At 45.0% G+C, this 7,738-nt stretch overlaps 1 long non-coding RNA gene across 1 annotated transcript; it reads right to left on the bottom strand.

Annotated features, from left to right (window-relative positions):
- Positions 1-419: 419 nt before the first annotated feature.
- On the bottom strand, positions 420-5,387 carry LOC130610182 (uncharacterized). Its single transcript, XR_008974984.1, has 2 exons — positions 5,271-5,387; positions 420-637 (listed from the first exon to the last, which is right to left on the bottom strand). It is a non-coding gene; the product is annotated as an uncharacterized LOC130610182 (long non-coding RNA).
- Between the last annotated feature and the right edge of the window lie 2,351 nt (positions 5,388-7,738).

Below are 7,738 nucleotides of genomic sequence, written 5' to 3'. Positions count from 1 at the left end.
TGGGAGGATGGCAGACAGTTAGGGAAAGGGAGTATGAAGATGGATTTTGGGAGAAAGCTTTCTGACAGTGAGATTTGAAGCAAGAAGCTCATGCAGCAGGGACCCAAACCACATGGAAATTCCAGGCTTGCTTCTGAGTGTTGAATTAGTGGGAACTCTTCTCAGGAACAGATTAGAGAGGAAGCACTCTGACACTCAGATGAGTCCTTGCATTTGGGGCAATGGATGCCTCAGTGAATGTCTGTTCCTTACTTAAGCTTCCTTGTTTGCAGAGAAAAGACAGTATCTTGTACTTCCTTCAGCTACTTAAGGTTTTGATTACTTCTGGATATTTTTGGCCCTTTTGATTGCCATGAACTAAGTGCCCATGACTGTATCCTGTAAAAAGAGAGAGCTCAGCCATGCTATTACATTGAGAATCAGGTGGGGAACAAGTGAGATTTATACTTTCCTTTCTGTCACTTTGTCTCACATGTAGGAGTATTTTCACATTAAGCTGTCCAGATGTTTCTTAATCTGTATCCCTCCCTGTCATCCTTCCTGTTCTTCTTGGTCTTCTTGTTTTTTCTTCTGCAATCCTGAGACATTCTTTTTTAAAAGATTTGTTCAGATGAGGGGCTTGCTTGCAGAAGTCCAGCTGAGGGACAGAAAAACATGACTGTTGAATGGCTGTGCTGGTACGGCACCATTGCAGTGAGTGCTGGCTGACTACAGAAAGAGCAGGTCATTAATCACCAACTGAAGGTTGCTCTCTGCTCTAGAAGAAAGGGCAGTTTTCCAGTAGAAAGCTGTCTATATGCAAATCACCACTTCTGTTGGCGTTAGAGACCAGATTGAACGGGTACAGGGGACATGTCGCTGAAGGACATCTCTCGGTTTGTGTCAGGAGACACAGAGAGCTGAGTTAAGAAGCATGTTGATTGACCTGCTACATCTCTTGTTTCTGTTCTGTGGAGCGTAAGCAAATACACATTTTGGAGCTAAATTACACCCATGTCCTTAACTAACATCACATTGCTAGAAAGGACAGGAAACACTGGAAAAAAGCTTTTTCCCTGCCATGTCCTACCTACCTCTTTCACACTTGAATGCTCTCTGCTGTTGCTTATTGTTTCAGAGAGGTTCCTCAGGTCCATGGGCTATGCTTTTTACACTACTGCCTGATCATGCACTCTGAGAGGTTGTGATCTAATCTTGTAAATTGCTCTGAAACACTGCTCATGTAAAAGGTGCTCAGCCTGACTTGATGGCCTTAAGAATCTCTTTTCAGTGTTTGCATTTCAACTCAGTGCTCTGTGTCTCTCTGAGTGCTCCTTTTCATAATGCCTGGAGGGGCAACAGGTATCTCAGGGTTGCAGGTAAAAGACCTTCCAGTGTGTTGAGTTTGTGCACTTGACTCCTATATTCCTTTTTTTTAATACAAAACCAGTGTGTCTCTTTGCATCCTCTACCATATGGCCATGAAGAGGAAACTGTTGGCACAGTGAGCTGTAAGTTGTATTTAACCTACTGGGAAGCCAACAATGGCTTTGCTTGTGTTGAGCACTTAGAGCTTTGAAATCCCATTTCCATGACAGGAAGAAGAATTAGGAAGAATCCCAGAGCGATAAAGTGAAGAAATGATCTGACGGCCTCAGCAGGACTGCAGTGAGATTCAAGCAGACGTTAGATCATTGTCACTTACTGCAGTAAGGGACCCAAATTTGGCTTTTGTACCGCATATTATTGTACAAGTTGGCCCAGGTACATCTTCTGTTTTCTCAATTCAGTTTTGCAAGACCATCTTGTTACAAATGAGAAGTTGAGCAGTACTACTTCAGGCTTGAATTCTATAAAACAGTTTGTGTTTCCTTTGCTGCGCATAGCAAACTTAATGGCAAGAACTTTTTGATGGCCTTCCTCTAGTACTGCTGCATACATAAATGATATTCCAGTCCCAGCAAATGGACAAATACATTTTGAGGGTGCAGTCCAAAAGCCTTGTTTTCCAGTCCAAATGCACAGAGCTCTACCAATTTCAGCTGGATTTTAGACGACTGGAAAAGAAACCAGGAACAAATTCATCCCAATCTGCAGTACTGAGATTGACCTTTCAGACCACTTTAACTCCCCAGCACAGGTTCAGTTTAATATGGGAGTAAAGAGGAATCCGCATAGTTTTTGTGGCAAAGGTACCCCTGTCCTGATGGCCTGGGCCTATGGGCTACCCTGTGTGTTCCTCACATTAAGCAGCAGACCTCACACCAAACAGCACTCATGGGTTCAGTGTCTCACAGCAGTTGTAGGGCTTTTTGCCAGTATAGGAAAGGAGCTCATAATTTGGCCCTATAGTTTTTTAACTTCTTCAGTGTTTTTGAATACTGAAAGAAGCCATTGTCCTTATCCAGATCCCCAGGTCTCTTCTCCATCTGTGTTGGCAGTTGTGTCATGGAAGAATAAGGTCTGGGCCAGGAAAACCCCCAAGGCATGGAGGACAAGGGCTGCATATGTGAACCATGTCTCAGTGGATGAGATCTGGCAGATTGCTATGTGTGAAAAGGCTAAACCCCATGTGTTTTTGCGTGTGCTGAGCCATCCTTTAAGTGACCCTCATCAAGGTGCTGCTGAGCTGACACACGTTAGGCTGTGAATGCAGCAAAAAGTACAGAACTGGCCCCAAACAGAAATGGAGAAAGGATTGGACAGCACTGGTAGATAACGGGTGGAAAAACATGTTCCTTCATGCCTTCCAGCCATGCCTTAATGCTGGGTTTAAAAGTGAAGAAAAACACCAGCTTGGCAAGATAAAAAAAAAGAAAAAAATAAGAAAAAAAGGGCTCTACAGATTCGTCTCCCTTTTTTCGTTGAGTTTGCACATTTCACTTCTACAGGGGGAATAACAGCTGCAATCTTTCCTCATCACAATTGCAAAGAAATGATCATCCCCTTTCGCTGCATTTCCTAACTCCCCCAGTTCCTCTTTCAGGTTTATGCCTTTTCTGTATGAAGTTCTCTTGGTAGCATGGAAATTAATTGAAATGAGTGTGACTAAGAGGGGAAGACCAAATAATGTCAGGATTTCAGTAGTAGCTCCTGAGTTGCGTAAGGACTATTTTTACAGTGATTGCAGACAATCTCATGAATCATTGCAAATGTACACAGCTAAACACAGGCTGTTTCTTCCCAAGGCTGGGCCTGAGTGGTTAAAGCTTGTATATCCACAGAGCATGGGTGCTAATAATAACCCCTGCATTTAGACAGCTCCTTGAGCTGGTGTCCTTCACAAACATGATGGGGCCTGATCTGTAGAGGTGTAGCAAAACCACAGCACACATTGAAACAAATCTCCTGCAAGCAACTACCAATTCCTGTAGCCTTCTTGGACTTCCTGCAAAAGACCTCACTCCCACAGACCATTAAAAATGTCCCTGCCAAGATTCTAGAGGTAAAAACATGTTCAAGCCCTCACATGCTGTATTACTCCTTTCCTTCCTCTGTCTGTACATTATTTAAGTGTCTTCAAGGCCAGCTGGAACCCTTAGAGGCCCCTGTTTGAGGCAAATTCTGTACTCCACATACCACTTGTCCAATTTTCCTGTGGAGGCGTTTGAACTTTCTTCTGTCTGTGTGTCTTGCCATCTGCAGTGGGAACTTCTTCCTGAACAGAGATCAGCTGAGATCAGCTCATTGTTCAATGCCCATCTGTAGAACTATCAGCCTAGGCTGTTTCTTTAGAAAGAATCAAAAAAGGAAAAGGGAGAGAAAAACCTATCCTCCCTACTACATGACAGGCAGTAATCCTTATTAAGTTCTTCTATAATCCTTATTGCTATTACCTCTTGCGTCCCTCTCCTCTGCACTCCTTTTTAACTTCTTTCACTCTGAGAAAACTGAGAGTTTTACCCTCTTGTGCTTTTTCCATTCCCACTGACCTTGAGATGGCATATTTCACTTTGGGAGAGGCAATATTAATCAGTGTGGTTGCATGAGTATCTCTAATGCCTCATGGAGAAGGCTTCCTGTGCTTCCAGTCTCAGCTCCTCTTGTGCCTCTTGGCCCCATGGCCGCATTACATTACCCTTACTTACTGCTCTATAGTCTCCATGCTGTCTACACTGACAGGATGCAGCATGGCAATTTGATGACTACAGTGCATTACAGAGATGGATTCCAGCCAGGGAGTCTAGCTCATGCAGCAAGAAGCAGGTGTGAGGCTAGTAAATGATGGGGACTGGAAAGCAGAAATGACATTAGCTGGGACAGAGAACTATGGGGACAGATGAGAGACTCACTTTCATGCAAAGCCTATGCTTGGCGCTTCCATATTACTGTAAAAGTTGTGCAGGCATTAATGGGGTCAGGGAACCCTAAAGTACAGGGTCATAAGACACTGTGTGTCCATTTCCCAGCTGAAAGGTGGGAACTAGTGACTCAGTGGTGAGGGACAGAGGAATGTCATTCTTGCACCATTTATACAGCTGTCAGAATGTAGCTCAGAAGATGAGATTGCTTGGAGTCAGTTTTACAGTGTCACTGTCGTCCTCCAGGCGTTTGTGAAGCATCGGGGTGTATGCTCAGAACATTGCAGATTGAGAGCATGCGTCCATTGAGATGTATATTTACAGTTTGCTGTTGCTCTTAAACCGGATCGGTTTCCTGTTTGTAATGTGACAGTACTGGCTTTGGATGGCCAAGGGGGCTGTTCCTCTTACACTACACTTTGCCTCTGTGCTGAAGAACAACGGAAGGATATGCTCTGAAGAACCTTATATCGAAACATTAAACTAGGTTGCAAATTGCTTCTCCTAACCCTATTATTAGGATTAACAGAGAGAGTTACCCATAAATCATGACAGATTGTGGTTTTTTTTTTCCCCTTCATAAGATATACGGCTGTATTTATAGATTTTAAGAGGTTGTGAAGTCACTGCAAGCAGGCTTCCCTGGCCAGGAGCAAAGGATGCTTGGCTGTAAATTGGAGAAGGATATTTTATTACTAACACATTTATTTGTGAAAACACTGTACAGTGATATAAAATATTCTGCCTTTAAGAAGTATGTGCATAGCCACAGGGGACATAAAATATTATATATCTATGTATGAGGTAGAAATATGATAACAGCAATGTAAGAGGGATGTGCATGTATGTTTATTATAGTATGTAACTGTACTAGTCTTAAAGGATTGAACATGTAGTGAATAAAACACTGGCTTTTGGATTATAGGGCTGGGGCTCTGGGACTATCTGGGCATTGATATGTATTGGTGTAGTGTCTGATATGATATGTACATTTAATACAATTTCTCCAGCTGTGAGCCTCCTGCTCCCCTCTGACCATTTGCTCAAATTGTTCATTTCTGTAATTTTGAAGAAAACTCAAGATTTTGAATTCCATGAAAAAAGAGGGTTGTAAACTTCCTCTCTTAGCCTTCCCTCTGTGCCTTGCTGTCTCTGAAAGCAATATGTTACATAAAGGATGATGAGAAATGAGATGGAAAAACGAGTGTTGTTTCAGTGCTTTTAGAGATCAGTGTCTCAAATGCCCAGTGAACAAGTTTGTTGAAATTGCTGCTCTAGCAAATCCCCAAAATACTAAAGATGGTGAAGATGTGAGAACGACAGACTTTAACTGTAACATGCATCAACGCTCAGGGTGTATTTCTTCTTGGATCCCTGATAAACGAGCTAGTTAGCTACCCTTTATCTTAATCCTACCTAATACTAATTACAGCAGCCTGGGCCCTGCAGGGAATGGGGATTTGTGGTAGGAGCTACACAAGGACAAAACCGTGGAAACCAATGTAAGTAAAAGCATCTGCTCCTGTTCATCCTCCACAACAGCCCATCCAAGGCTTAGTCTGGGAAGGAAAGTGGGGCTGTGCGAGTCAGGGGGTGTCTGAGGTGCTGGTCCATGGATGAAGCTGGGTACTACTGGGAGGGAGGTGGGAGCTGTGGGCTGCGAGGGGGTCCCGTCTGGAGGGTTTTGTGCAGGAGCTGGGCCAGTTTGCTGGGATTAAAACATTAAAACCTTAAAGGTGTTGTCAGGGGGTCACTGGGGAGTGAAGGCTGCCGGTGCCCATGCCTGGGGTGTGCAGGGTGCTGCTGTGGGCACTGGTGGGGAGGGACGGCATCTGGCACGGGGGTGAATCACCCGCGCTCGCCCTTTGTTGTCCCACCTGGGTGCCGGCCAAGGCACCCAGCCATTTTCTCTGAGGTGATCCGACAATATCACAGCACAAGCAGGGCAGGCCGCCTGCCAGGAGCCAGGCTGCTCTTCGGCTGGTCCTGAGAGAGAGTGGCTGCTCAGCCCCAGTGGCTGTGAGGCCTGTCTGTTGTGGGCCAAGTGCCGTTTGCCATCCTGGCCCTTGCCTCCTGCCTGCAGCTCATGGTGGCCAATGTGGGAGCCCACATCACATCCCCAAAGCTGAGAGGAGTGGGGCCATAGGATCCAACCGCTTCCCTCTGGCCTTTGGAGCTGCAATGCTATCAGCCCTGCTTTCTCCAAGCCTTAGCCTCAGTACGCCTCTCCTGCATTGCCTGTCCATGGTGCAGTGTCCTGGGGCTCCTGAAGGTGCTTGGTCATATCGCTGCGCCTGCTCCCATCTCCATCTGTCCCTGTGAACGTTCAGCACTGTCCTTTATCTCTTGCAAACCCGCAAACAGTAATCCATTCTGCAACCCAATCTGCTTCTCTCATCAAGATAGATGCATATCCCAGCTTTTATTAATCCCACTGCTCGCAGCCATTCGCCTCAGTGGATGCTTTGTACACAGAGGGTGAGCTGCTCTCCTCCCCATACCACTCGCACTGATGTCATGCTGGGCTGCTCCTGCCTTGATGCACTGAAGGACACGTGGAATCTTGCGAGGTAGAGCCCAGTGCATTGCCATGCAGGTTGGGTGGGACAATTCAACATGTATCTTGCTCTATTTTTTCACCCCAAACTATAAATGCTTAAAGATGTGAATATTTTGTTCTTCTGCGATGCACGTGTTAGAGAGCAGATGCTCCCATCTGTGCATCACGATGCCTTTGGTAGGAGGGATGGGCACTGGGGGGTCTGTACATCACATTGCAAAGAGTGATGTTTTCTCCCTAATACCTCTTGTTGACAAAAGAGTGCTTTGGGAGATGCTGAGGAGAGAAACAACTCTTTGCCTATACGGCTTGCAGTTAAAGCCTGTTTGCTGGGGAAGCAAATTTTTCTTGCTGGATGAAATCCACCTCTATGCCAAGATGCAAAAGAGCATCTCACCGTTTTGCTGAGCTGGCACCTGGGGGGTGAATGACCTGCTTGGTGAATACAAAAACAGGCTTTCTAAAACGGTGCTTATTGAGCTGCGGGACAGATTTAATTTATCTGAAGTTAAGGTGAGTCCATGGTATTGAAGATGTCAAGGCCAATGATACATGGTTAGAAGTTCACAAAGCGAGAAAGAGCACGAGAGACCGTAATTTAGTTTAATGTGTTTAATTTGTGGTATGACAATGTATTTCATCATCCACAGACATAGTCCACACAGGTTAGAAATCCCCTGGGGACAAGATAAGTCAGGAGAGTGCTTGCTTTAATGTCATCTGTGGGGACATCCACAAAGTGAGGTAACTGGTAATTCCTGGGGAATAGAGGAAAAAAAAAGTATGAATTTCTCAGATTCTGAGTATTACTGGGTATCACTTCCCAACTGATATAACTACCATAAAGGCAGCAAGGCACAAAGAGGGTTAGTGGAGCAAAATTCAGTGGAAGACAACA

The sequence above is a fragment of the Pezoporus wallicus genome, unplaced genomic scaffold (assembly GCF_028554395.1).
Source record: "Pezoporus wallicus isolate ANWC-B61680 ecotype Strahan unplaced genomic scaffold, APGP_CSIRO_Pwel_v1 contig_7545, whole genome shotgun sequence".
NCBI classification, from domain to species: domain Eukaryota; kingdom Metazoa; phylum Chordata; class Aves; order Psittaciformes; family Psittacidae; genus Pezoporus; species Pezoporus wallicus.
Note: the sequence above shows the minus strand (reverse complement) of the source record. Positions and strands in the feature narration are given on the sequence as shown.